Source organism: Maniola hyperantus, chromosome 13 (genome assembly GCF_902806685.2).
Source record: "Maniola hyperantus chromosome 13, iAphHyp1.2, whole genome shotgun sequence".
NCBI lineage: Eukaryota > Metazoa > Arthropoda > Insecta > Lepidoptera > Nymphalidae > Maniola > Maniola hyperantus.
Genome location: NC_048548.1, coordinates 10,457,840 through 10,471,241, shown reverse-complemented (window position 1 = coordinate 10,471,241; position 13,402 = coordinate 10,457,840). Strand labels below are relative to the sequence as shown.

The following is a 13,402-nucleotide window of genomic DNA, read 5'->3' as shown; positions in this document are numbered from 1 at the left end:
ATTATTCCATATTCCTAAATCCTACGCCCTAAATGGTATAGTTACCGTCAAACTAGCCAACTTTGCCATTCAATGATACTTTGCCCAAAAAGCAATTTATAAGCAAATTCACATTGTATGTTTTTTTTCTTTGATAAATCGAATGGCAAAGTTGGCTAGTTTGACAGCCGCGACGACGACGATGACGGTTCGGCTAGTCTGTGTCTGTCTGTCTGTTAATTAAAAAAAAGGGGTTTTTAAAAAACCTAAATCCAAGCGGCTGAAGTTGTGGGCATCCTCTAGTTTATAATATTTATGTAGGTATGTGCAGTACATTTTTATTGTTAAGTCAGAAGCCTATACTTATAAGTCTATGGAGTAGGTAGTTACTGAAATTTTGGTACAAAAATAATATCGTAAAACAAACCGTCCAAAGTAACCAGAAAGTTAAATATGGGTTTTGTTTGCCGCAACGTGACTAACTCTCTATGAATGTAAAGTAGCTTACTCTGTGCTAAGATTTCGCGTAAACATTTACTTTCAACTTTGTTGGAAATTTATTTATTTTATTCTTTAATTTTATCCTCTAACAATGTTATAGCTAGGTCAAAGTACGTTAATAAAATATGATTTATGTGCAATATAAGTGAATAATAAATACTCACCAAAGCCTCCTCAAGACATAAAATGCTAAGCACTCATAACTTCTATCTTTTTCTATCACTACTAATCCCTTCTTCTTCTTCTAGTCCAAAGTCACAACATGTCTTTTTCTTCCACTCACTTCTGTCATACTTAACACAATATTATCCACCCCTTTTCCACACATATCCTCTATCACGCAATCCTTTCTTCCTTTCTTTTCCTTCCACATGCATATTTAACATTCATAACTACTAATCACTTTACTACTTATAATAGGTATTAGGTATAAATGCAAATATGTTTGTTTCTTAGTTTGTTGGTGTTTTAATTTATGCACACTGTCCTTACAGGGATTCCTAACCGAATGCGAAAGTGTACTCAGTCTAAACTATCTTGTACATACCTACCTACTAAATAATTATTACTAACACAAAACTACTACTTAACATCTGTCTTAATATTATTCATAACAAATAACCCATTTAGCTATTTTTGTGAGCTCACTCAGAGAGCAACAAAAAATATCAATTTTTTCAGCTCTGAGGTGTCGAGTGCGGAACGCGCGCCTCAGCGGCGCGGCGCCTGCCTGAGCAAAAGTTGGTACGCCTGTACGGCACGTGGTGACGCCGCAACGGAGAAACGGATTGACGGGATTTTTTGCATGGATAGATATTATAAGGTCCGTTTATGCCTGGATATCAGAGTTCTAGTCGTTACCAACCTAAAAATTACCAAAAAAAACTAATTAATTACTAATGACAGATTTACGTTAACAAACATGTCACGTTACTTCACAAAAAAGTTATACTAGAACCTTTGAGCATAATTAATGAAATGTCGAAACGATACCATTCCACAATTAAATTGCCGAGTAAAATATACCGTATCACTCATAATACGATTTATATTTTAGAGAAAAGCGAAACGTACAGTTGGAATATAAATCATTAAAAGTTTTAATTGAAACTGAACCGTTGAGAAACTCTGTAGAGATCCAAGTAGGAAATTACTTCTGAAATAATAAAATTTGTCATTTTCGTATACGCTTGAATCAAGCTTGAATTATTAATTCAAATTTTATGAACAAGAAATGAACGAGTGTTTTAAGGGATGTGCTATTTCACAGGTAGCATGTGAAAAATCATGTGAAAATCGTTTTTATATCATCACAACATTTAGTAGAGAACAATCTCTTAAAAGAAATTAAGGCTCCCATACAACAAACGTGATTTTTTTGCCTTTTTAGGGTTCCGTACCTCAAAAGGAAAAACGGAACCCTTATAGGATCACTTCGTTGTCTGTCTGTCTGTCTGTTTGTTTGTCCGTCTGTCTGTAAAGAAACCTACAGGGTACTTCCCGTTGACCTAGAATCATGAAATTTGGCAGGTAGTTAGATCTTACCTATAGCGGACATTTTGGGAAAAATCTGAAAACCGTGAATTTGTCGTTACATCACAAAAAAAAATTGTGGTTATGAACTAATAACTAGTATTTTCAATTTTCTAAGTAAGATAACTATGTCAAGTGGGGTATTATATGAAAGGTCTTCACCTGTGCATTCTAAAACAGATTTTTATTTATTTTTATGTATCATACTTTTAGAATTATCCTGCAAAATGTCGGAAAAATACGACCGTAGTACGGAACCCTCGTTGCGTGAGCCTGACTCGCACTTGGCCGGTTTTTTCTAGATAATGGTACGGAACCCTTCGTGCGCGAGTCCGACTCGCACTTGACCAGTTTTTATTAATTGATGGTCAAATGAGACCGCCCTCGGTAGCTCGCTGACGAGGCTTTGATAGGTTTTCCTTTTTGAAAGCTGTTGCAAAGTCGACTTATGAAATGTGCATCATACGCTGGCATTCAGGCAGTCGCTTTTGAAGCTTTTTATAATTACAAGGGCTTTATACTTTTATTTGTCAAACTAATTAACAGTACTTTGTTAAAAAAGTCATTGTTTAGTTTTTATTCATCATCATGATCAACCCATCGCCGGCTCACGGGTCTCCTGTCAGAGTGAGAAGGGTTTTGGACATAATCTATCACGCTGGCCATGTAAAGATTGGTAGACACACCTTTGAGAACATTATGGAGAACTCTCAGGCATGCAGGTTTCCTCACGATGTTTTCCTTTACCGTTAAAGCAAGTGATATTAATTTAATTTAAACGCACATAACTCCGAAAAGTTAGAGGTGCATGAGGCCGATGTCCTAACCACTAGGCTATCACAGTTTTTTTACTGTGCAAGTAGGTAGGTATTATTATTATTATGTACACTTTAAGCAATTAAGTAGGTATCATGCTTTAACAGTTAAGGAAAACATGGTGAGGAAACCTGCATGTCTGAGAGTTCAGCATTAACTTCCATTCTTCTCTTTAAAAACCTGACTAACGACAAGTTAGAGGGTGCACCCGGACTCGAACCCCATAACCCACAAATAGGAGGCCGAAGTCTTAACCACTAGGACCTAGGCTATCCCCGCTTTTCCCTTCCTTTCTTTTTCACTCCATAGCATTAAGTAACTTGTTTGGGGAACCAAACAATAGTTCAAACAATTCACAAAATTTCCCTCGCGTCCCATTCGCCTCCATAGTGATTTACTCGTTTCTGCTCACAATCTGATCATGTAGTTTACTCACGACTTGAAAGTAAGTCGAACAATTTGATTTATTGGAAAGACTCCCACAAAATATGTAGGAACCATTAACCAACAGTGCATTACTGACTCGCTAGCTATAATACCTACGTAACGCCGGCTCCACACCTTGGGCGAAGTGTTGGGGCCAGTGTTGGGGGCCAACGTGATAACTTTTTTGAGGAGGTTAGATTAGATTACGGACAGACATGAGACAAATAAATAGTCCTAACTAGATGATGCCCGCGATTTCATCCACGTGGATTTAGGTTATTATTAAATCCCATGGGAAGTCTTCTATTCCCGGGATAAAAAGTATAGTATACCCGTCTCCAGGATGCAAGCTATCTCTGTACCAAAATACAGGATGCCCCCGACTTCATTCACGTTAATTTATGTGTTTTAAGAATTCCTTGAGCACTCTTTGATTTTCTGTGACAAAAAATATAGCAACGTCCTTCCCCGGGGTGCAAGCTATGTATGTACCAAATTTCATCAAAATCGGTTACGTAGACGGGTCCACGTAACGTAAAAAGCTAGCACACTGATAGACAGACAGACGTACTTACGCATTCATATTTCATAGTAATATTAAGTACTATGGAAGTATGGATGTCAGTGAATAACGTCATGTAGATACAATAAATTTTAATTTTCCGTCGCAACCGACCAAGAGATCGGTAATAATACGCCAAGGGTTTCCTTAGAAATCGCCCCTAAACATGGGTTGGTGATTTCTAAGGAACAGATTATTTATTGTATGAATTGGACATCGGCCCAGTAACCGTTCCATGGCTACAGCCTATTCATACAAATTCTAGACACATTTTAATGGAGTAAAAGACCCTGAAAATTATAATTATGGCCTATTCAAATTATTCAAATCTTTTCATATCGCTTTTGAGGTCTACCAGATCGAAATATATAACTTGTATTAATATTAAGGTAGAAGCATACTAACACGCCTGGCCACTAATAATTCGTTAAAGTTGGCGTTACGAAGATATTTGGGTAACACTAGAGAGGATGTTTCTGAGATTATGTACCATGGTTCGCTACAGCACGCGATGATAAGGTTGACTGACGAACCAAAAGCGCGATGGAACAGACACTTCGTGCCAAAATATAGATAAATAACCTCTAGCGCAAGTTAAAGAGGTTCTTTTACTTGATGAAAATATACAACCGACACCGGGTCGCGTCAATGCAATATTGTCTTTTTTTAGCGCGAAGGTTGTGATTATCCCGTTGTTATTACCACAATTATTGTTATGATTGGTTAAATTTGTATTCTAGTTGCAACTGTTACATTTTAGCCAGTAGTAAAAGAGTTTCAGCCTATCAAAGGTGAATGCAATCGTCACTTGTAGCTGTCAAACTACCGCAGTAGGCCTGCTGAACATAGGTATCTAATAAATCTTTTTTTATTTTACAGAGAGGTTAGGTAAATCTCATGTCACGTCTAGCGCCTCGAAGTGTGTTTCCAGTCATATCTTCGCAGAAATACTTTATTGTATCATCGAGGAGCCACGCACGCTCTCAGTGATGTGGGTAAGATATTATCTCTAGAATAGATACAGTCGTGCGGAATAAAATAAATTGTAAGCCCGAAGTATTCTTTGGAATATATTATTCAGTAAAAGTCGTTTCGGGTCGTGGAGAACAATGGTTCTTGTTAATCGTCATGTATTGTTACCGCTGTTATCTAAATATATAAAAGGAAAAAAAGTGACTGACTGACTGTCTGATCTATCAACGCACAGCTTAAACTACTGGACGGATCGGGCTGTTTGGCATGCAGATAGCTATTAGGACGGAGGCATCCGCTAAGAAAGGATTTTTGAAAATTCAAACCCTAAGGGGGTAAAATAGGGGATTGAATTTTTTGTAGTCCACGCAAGCGAAGTCGCGAGCATAAGCTAGTTTCAGTCAGATAACTAAGGTAGCGAAACGTATTAAAAATGAAAAAGCATTTCATATGATTTTTCACATGCTACCTGTGAAATCATCCATCTCTAATGTCTATGAATTCAATGTACAGGCGTCTATGCAGGCAATATGAACAGGCAATAAACCAAAGACGGATTAGTCTCACAAAGCATCGGGCGACAGTTGCAATGGATTTGTGTAACAGCTGTGAGACCGCCTCCCATTCATGCAGTATTCCACAAACCATTGCTTTGGATTTATACCCGATGCACCTTTATCACGGTAGACCATAACAGATTATCGATGTTTACTGCAGGACCATAGTATATTTTACAGTTTTTATGACGTCACAATAAAGTGCAGGACGCGCGTCGCCGTAGGTAGGTACAGTTCTTGCAATTCACGAAGGCGAGTGAACTTTACTTGTGGTTACGTCGTACGAGTATACACGCACATTGTGTAAGCGTGCGTGCATGTCGGACCAATCAGTCGCGAACAAGCGCTCGCAAACACACACATTTAATGAAATGCAAGAACTGTAGGAGGTATTTCTTAGGTCACGTGACCAAGACCACGGAGTGTGCGAAATCTGCATTTATTATCGTCTCGACTAAGTATACTCAAATATCAAACAAACCCTTTCTGAATTATGATTTACTGGATGACTCATCACTTCTTTTTTTAGTAGAGTATTGCAGCTCTTTTATTATACTTCGTTCGCGTGGATTTAGGTTTGTAAAAATTCCGTGGGGACTCTTTGATTTTCCGGGATAAAAAGTAGCCAATGTTTTTTGTCAGGATGTTAAGATATCTCTGTACCAAATTTTGTCAAAATCGGTTATACGGATGCGTCGTGAAAAGCTAGCACACAGACAGACACACTTTCGCATTTATAATATTAGTATGGATGGATTTTTGCCTCTATGCCACTCGTGACTAGAGTTTCAAAATGAATAATGCCTTTTCAATATGTTTTAAACTGCGAAAGCTAATTTAACGTTCACAAAGTTCAAAAGTTTAGAATTCTACCGACTTAAGCAAAGCTTTATTGATATAGGAACTCCGAGTAGTTTCGGTAAGTTAGCTAAAAATCGCTTTAAACTAAACTTGCGACCAAGCTTGTTTAAAAATTAATCTAACTTGACTCGTAAATTGTGAATAGCAAATTGCTCCATTTGTATCCAAATATATAAAAGGAAAAGGTGACTGACTGACCGACTGACTGACTGACTGACTGACTGACTGATCTATCAACGCACTAATGATGATGAAACTAGGTAATAGTCTAGAGTTAGGTGTTTTAAAATATCGATCGTTATAATACAAAACCAGACCGTTTCACGGTTTTCTTATTTTCAGCATAGTATTCTTTATTTTGCGGTAAGTCGTATTTATAGATTTCAAAGGATTCCAACCCAAAGCTTTGATACAGAAAATTGTCGTCCTGTTACTACAAAATCAACACGATTTCATTCAGCTTTGATCTTCAAAAGCAATTAGTAATATTTGATGTCCCTTTTAAGGTTTCACCTCAACGTTACTACATAGATAAACACAAAGAAATAACTTTAATTAAGAAAATAATTGAAATTTTTGATCTTTTATGTTAGATAACTCCCATCGGCGGTGTTCACAGTAAATTACAACATGGAGTTATTTAAGGAGCGGACCAACCAATTCCTGAAAGGCCGGCAACGCACAATTGGGGTATGTGCTCCGTGCTATCCCACATCGGGTTAGCACGGAGTCTATGCGGGCGTGCGTGGCGTCCCCACCCTGATTGCCATTTCGACCTGTCGCGTATAGTGCCCGGCAAACAACTGGGACCTGAAACAGCGTAGTGGGAGAAAGATGGCGAATCCGGGAAGAGAAAGTTGCCGTATCACCCGCCATTCGCCAGCCAATCGCGTCAATACTTAAATTGTTTGCCGTGCTCTGTACTTTTTGCATTTAATAACATAATATGATTGATATGATTCTGGCTAATTTATATATTGAATTGTAAATTTTCTATTTTCTGTACCCTATGATTACTTAAATTATAATGTACCAACTATATTTTAACATTGGACGCCATTGTATGGCAGATTGTGACATGTACCTACTATGTAACATCTTTTTAATACTGATAATTATGCAATAAATGAATTATTATTAAGTATATTATGTTTGTTTAAAAAATAAAGTTACGACAAAACATTTACAAGGTTCTTTTAACTCAAAACTTAGGTTCTTAGTCAAACTCAAACTCAAACTTAAATTATTTATTCAGAATAGGTAAAATGTTACGCTTACTGATGGTCAAATTTTTAATTTGTAAGACGATATAGCGGTCATAATTAATACGTACTTAAAACTAAAGCGGAAGAGGGTTCCAAACGCGCCCAAGTCTGAGAAGAGCCCACTACAAACTCAGCCAGGTATTCTTTTTATTATCACCACTTTAGAAGATCACTTAAACTTATTAGAACTATCACAAAGCCGTTAAGCAACTCATTCCCAAGCTTTCTTATCATCATTTAAATAATCCTTTCGGGTTTGTAACTAAACATTGGACAGTTGTAATTTTTAAAATTGACATCATACTTTACCTTTATTAAAAGTTTTCGACGCAAAGTTGTCTCATTATTAGAATACGGTAAAGTTATAACAATTTCAACTTTTCAGAAGCTGTCCTTTTTAAAATTCCAACTTTAGTATGCTGTCACTGTATTATATGTTAAAGTTTTGAAATTAGTATTCCAGACACGTATTTCAGAATCGCAATGCTCGCTTTCGCTATCAGGCAAATACGAATTAAATCCATTAATACCTATGCATTTTTTTGAAAAATAGTTTTTTTGAATTCAGATACAAGTTAGCTCTAGACTGCAATGATACCTGGTGGTAAGTGATGATGCAGTCTAAGATGGAAGCGGGCTATCCTGGAAGGTTTTTTATTAAACCCATGCCCTTTTGGTTTCTACACGGCATGCACCGGTAGGGAAACTAGCCACGGCCGAAGTCTTCCACCAGAGTTACGTATGGTTTTGACCTCGCCTAGTTACCACTCCATCAGGATCACTTCCACCACCACCATCATCATCTCAACATACCTATCGCCGCACCGGCCCACTATTTAGTGCAAGTCTTTTCTCAGAAACGACCTTTCTTATTCTGAGAAAATACTGAATTCTAGTATAATATCCGTGGTGCCTATAGCTTAGGCAATAGTCCACCACGCTTGCCAAATGTGGATTGGCTGACTTCATACACCTTTGAGAACATTATGGAGCCCCGCACAGCTCCCGCACGAATCCCTTGATTGGTTGTGAAAAAAAAATGTGGACAGCGAATTCAAACAAGCCAAAGGCATAATTTGCTGTCGATTACGATTACGTTTCTCTTACGCAATCGGGGGGCTGGATCTATATGGCTTGACGATCGGCAGCCGGTATTAATTGTGAACTACCCGGTGAAGGAAAACATCGTGAGGAAACCTGCATGCCTGAGAGTTCTCCATAATGTTCTCAAAGGTGTGTAAAGTCTACCAATCCGCACATGGCCAGCGTGGTAGACTATGGCCAAAACCTGTAGTGAGCCGGCGATGGGTTGATCATGATGATGATGACCCGCAATTAGTCTTCTAGTGAGACAATTTCGAAAAAATATATTTTAACACTGAGCCTAAGAACTTTGTTCGTAGAAAATATATTGGTAGGTAAGTAAGCACTTACTCAAGTTTGGCAGAACGTTCAGTACGCTTAGTATAAGATTTTACGTCTCACCAAACGTCTTTACTAGAATTCGAGAGTCGAAACACAATACCGTCAAAGTAAAATGGACTTAAAGTACCTTGAATTGAAGTCAAAAATTCAATGCCACTGATCTTAATTTTGCAACGTTTCCGCTTAGAGCGCTGGGTGTAGATGTGTAGACAAAATCCAGTTTACTATAATGCGGAAGGTTTTCGACACTCGAATACTATTAACGTTGGTGAGACATAAAATCTCGTACTAAGCGTACAGAAGGAAATGTTCTATCGTTACGTCGGTGAAAATGTAACGTTATAAAGTAAGCGATTTGCTACATCTATGAAGTGGAAATGTATGTAGTACTCAATAATAAATAATTGAACTATTTATAACACTGTGAATTTTATCCTTTTTACGTATTTTTTCAGAGTATTTTTAGGGTTCCGTACCTCAAAATGAAAAAGGAACCCTTATAGGATCACTTTGTTGTATGTCTGTCTGTCCTAGTCTCTGTCTCTAACAATAAGTCTAGGAAATCTATAGCATATAGGATATGTCTCTTGCAAGAATCTCCACAGAATTCGTTGTGTGTGTCGTTTATGTCCAGAGGCTCCCAGTAACTCTCTTGAGATTTTCCTTGCTCTAAATTGGGCTATTATTGTCATGCAAATGGTGGCCATAATATTTTTGTGTAGCCTTACATAAAGAGCAATACCTACAAAGATTTCTGGTTTTATTATATGTTTAAATGTCTGAGACGTTATAAAACTTTACGGTTGGGGTTTCCTTTTTCCACCCTGCGCGATCTGAAAATATATTTACTGTCAGGTTTTTACGACAAGTCGGCACTTCAGTGACTAATTTCAAAAGAACTTGGCAGACATATTGTTCTGGAAATCACTTTCCTTTGTACTACACGTTTTGTACTTGTGGTTGCCTTAATTTCATTTCGAATAAACCTTATTTAGGAAGTTTAGTTGAACAGATTTAGCGACTATTGGAACGTATCGTACCAACTAAAATACTTACCTACTAACAGGAAATAAAATCAGAGGTTGGGGGTTCGATCCCGGGCACGATTTCGGAGCTATGTGCGTTTTAAGTAATTAAATATCACTTGCTTTAACGGTGAAGGAAAACATCGTGAGGAAACCTGCATGCTTGAGAGTTTTTCATAATGTTCTCAAAGGTGTGTGAAGTCTACCAATCTGCACATGGTAGACTATGGCCAAAACCCTTCTCACTCTGAGAGGAGACCCGTCCTCTGTAGTAAGCCGGCGATGGGTTGATCATGATGATGATGTTGAACAGGAAATATTAGAGTTCTGTCATTCTGTTGTGGCCGCGGATTGAAAATAATGCATACTAATATTATAAATGCGAAAGTGTGTTTGTCTGTCTGTCTGTCTGCTAGCCTGTCACAACCCATGCGTTCAACCGATTGTGATGAAATTTGGTTCAGATATAGCTTGCATCCGGGGGAAGGACATAGGCTACTTTTTATCTCGGAAAATCAAAGAGTTTCCACGGGATTTTTAAAAACCTAAATCCACGCGGACAAAGTCGCGGGGATCACCTTTTGATAATACCGCTTCAGTGATAGCTCTCATATGTTTGAGGAAGTAGGATCCCAGGCAGCATCTCTAACTTTTCGGAGTTATGTGCGTTTTGAACAATTAGGTAGGATATTATATCATTTGCTTTAACGGTGAAAGACAAAATCATAAGGAAACTTGCATGCCTGAGAGTTCTTTTCTCTCATGCATAATGACTAACTGCGCAGAGATCCCCACGGTAATCCAAGGTCAAATGATTAATTACGTGGAAAGGTACATATATCTCGGCCAAAGCATATCTTTCGTTGACCATTCTATAAAAGAAGTAGAAAGAAGAATTAAGATTGCTTGGGGAAAATATTGGTCAATGAAACATATTTTTAAGTCTAAAATCCCACTATCTTTGAAGAAGAATTAGGCAATGGACTCTACAATCCTCCCAACATTGTTATATGGATGTCAAACTTGGGCGCTAACAAAACGAATAATAGGGAAAATACAAATATTTCAACGGGCAACCGAAAGAAGTATGTTGGGCATAAAATTAAGCGACCGCCAGAGAAACCTGGATATTCGAAAAATAACACAGGTTATTGACGCTGCGGAGCTTGCATGTAAACTTAAATGGAGATGGGCTGGCCATGTGGCTCGGACTAGAGACGGTCGATGGAGTGAGATGGTACTACACTGGTGGCCGCGCGACCACACCCGGCCGCGTGGGCGACCGCGCGCTCGCTGGAGGGACGACATCGAGGAGGTAGCAGGACCGACATGGACGAGACTTGCCACGGAGAGATCACAGTGGAGCAGGATGGAGGAGGCCTACACCCAAAGATGGGTACCCAAAATATAAAAACAACCAATCTAAATAGTAATGTATTTTAATGTATTTTTTTTTGGAAATAAATGGCTTATTTATTTATTTTATTTATTTATTATATCATTTGCTTTAACGGTGAAAGACAAAATCATAAGGAAACTTGCATGCCTGAGAGTTCTTTTCTCTCACTCTAGTGAAGTCTACCAATTCGCACTTGGTCAGCGTGGTTGACTATGACCTAAACCTTTCTCATTCAAAAGGAGATCCATAGGTACCTAATCAGTAGTGGGGAGGTGGCAAGTGATCATAATGAATATCAGTGGCGTGCACAGGGTTTGAAGCCAGGGTATGCATTAGTTAAGTAGGAACCTGTTTACTGGCAGGTCATAATGAAAAATATGCATTGAGCTATTACAACTGGGGTAAGCAGTGAATTTATGCCTCTATTGCCTGCACGCCACTGATGAATATCATTAATCAGGACTTCCTAAGTTTTCCTAAAGCACACGTTTTTTACATAAATACTTGAATGCTATATAAATTCGGTATTCCCGAAGTTTCTTATTTGGATGATAATTTAGCATGACAAAGTGCGTAACTCCTCCCATAACGTCTAACTTCCTTATTTTTTACGATCATATTATAAAAGTTTTTGCGTTTGCCCTTAGGCAAATAAAATAGATTGTAACACTTTACAGAAGTACCTAATATTACTATTATAAAGATACCTACTCCTAAAATTAACTTACTGATGTTATCGCACTTGTGGTTGCCGCCTTTTTCAACGGAAGTCACGTGATCTGTTGCGGGGAAGCCATCTTGAATCGATTTGTATAAATGCGAGTGTTTGATGGTTTTTAAGGTGACGCTGTAGCGGCCAGTAGAGCCTACGCAGCATAGTCAATCCGAAACAACATGGTTTTTAAGGGGACTCAGTTCGGTGCTTTCTTCATACAAACGTAGGAGGGAAATTACAACAATATTTGATATTGTACGCACAAAACTAAGATTTATATCGATTTATCTCGTCATTATCTAGGTTTATTGATATATAAAACATTGAAAAAAATATTGATTTTAAAGTTACGAGGCTCAAAAGATTCCTATTTTTACACTAAATTAATGACAACTTTGGGCGTAAATAAATAAGATTAGGTATATGAAAATTCTAAAACAATTTATCATTAGACGTAGTTTATTTATTCATTAGTTGAAATAATTTTACTTTGCAAACATAAATTCAGCAGTTTTTTCTCAAAAATACTTTTCCTGAACCCTTTTCGCGCGCTTGATTTTGGTGAAAATCAAGCGCGCGAAAAGGGAATCAAGTGAAAAGCAAACATGTTACCCACGTGCGCTGCCAATTTCGGTCGAGCGTCCTGCGTCACCTTGGCAGTCTCGTTCCGACTCGAGACTGGACGACTATTAAATGCTTTTTGTGTTTAGGTCGCCATATAATATTATGCCCTAGTCAAAATAATATTGCAGTTAGGTTATTATAAAAGGTAAAACTCTCGATAAGCCTCTGCGCGTTGTGATTAATATTTAGTTTCACTTCTGGTATGTTTCTACTGAAAACCAAAATAACTTTTTACCTTACTTTATTTTCACATAAACTAAATTTAGTAGGTACCTACGTGTGAAATTGGGGTAAGCCAAAGTGTTTTGGGTCAACTAAGTGCATTGCAGTACAACTAAGATATAATTGTGCTTTCAATCTGCTAACGTAAGGAAAAGACTGTTAGGAAGTCTGTTCAATAGTTTTTCACACTTGGTCAGAAATTTGTTCATTATTAAAAATCGGTCAATTGCAATTCGGACTCGCACTCGAAAGATTCCGTAGCGTCGTACAAAAAATAACACTTTTTTTGTGATGTACGACCTCTCTGGCGCAGTGGTAAGCGCTGTGGTCTTGCTAGGGGGAGGCCCTGGGTTCGATTCCCGGCAGGGGTTTGGAATGTAAGAATTTCTAAATTTCTGGTCCTTTCTAAAATTCCGCCAAGCGATTTAGTACGATTAATGAACATTTATAATGGTACGATGCAGTGTATAAACCAAAGGGGTAACCTCTTCCAGGATTTTAGAATAAAAAAAAAAAAAAA

General features: G+C 37.9%; 1 long non-coding RNA gene across 1 annotated transcript; it reads left to right on the top strand.

Annotated features, from left to right (window-relative positions):
* The first annotated feature begins 1,179 nt into the window (after nucleotides 1-1,179).
* On the top strand, nucleotides 1,180-7,337 carry LOC138403173 (uncharacterized). The gene is made up of 3 exons (XR_011237471.1): nucleotides 1,180-1,303; nucleotides 4,697-4,812; nucleotides 6,801-7,337. It is a non-coding gene; the product is annotated as an uncharacterized lncRNA (long non-coding RNA).
* Nucleotides 7,338-13,402: the final 6,065 nt, after the last annotated feature.